The following is an 869-nucleotide window of genomic DNA, read 5'->3' on the forward strand; positions in this document are numbered from 1 at the left end:
CTAGACTCATTTAGCTTTTCAACCGTATATTACACACGTTCTGGTTTCTCAGGAGCTATTCACAACATTCCGTCGAAGTTGACTGTTTTGCTAAAATCAGATTCTCGGACAGATTCGTTCTACTTTACGAAAACGGCCATAACTCACTCAATATGATAGGTATGATCAAATGGTTGGTGTCCCTGGAAAGTAGACACATAGACCTTTCCAATGGTATCAATTTCACCATTTTCCAGTGAGTGAGATTTCCTATAGGTCTCGTGGAAGTTGACCTACAAAACTTGGCAGATTTTGATTTCGCTTTTGATGTGTCTTTCTTATGTAGGGATAGAATAAGCCTCAACCTTTCATACCATTAAGTATTGAAAAAGGAGTTACTGCCATTACATTGGAGTTGCGTGGGCGCATAGCTACACTTAGCTTTACAACTTTTCATAGCGAATGAGATGTCAAGTCTTTTGTATTGTGTTGAGTACATTGATGCGTCTTTTTGTACTTAGATGGGAACTCCATCTCTTAACACATATTTGTCATCTTGCTTTAGACAAAACAACGGATCTCTCTTTAGAGCAAAGACCTTGACTAATCATGGGAGTATATGTAGGCCTCACTAGTTATAGAGCGCCTAAGCCGATTGATCATCAATACAGTCATCGAGTGCCTTATCGAGACTGTGTCTTCCCAAGATCTTTTTCTTCGGATGTTGATACATATTGGCATCTCTTGATCCATCAAGAGTCCATGTAAATCCGGAATGAACACACAAAGGCATAATTCACCATATCCCTTCCAAATCAAGTAGAGTTCATGTGCGTTTCAATACATTTAGCAAACGCATGCTCTTGTGGTTTGGAGCAACTTGATTTGGA

The sequence above is a fragment of the Fragaria vesca genome, linkage group LG2, assembly GCF_000184155.1.
Source record: "Fragaria vesca subsp. vesca linkage group LG2, FraVesHawaii_1.0, whole genome shotgun sequence".
Classification (NCBI taxonomy): Eukaryota; Viridiplantae; Streptophyta; class Magnoliopsida; order Rosales; family Rosaceae; genus Fragaria; species Fragaria vesca.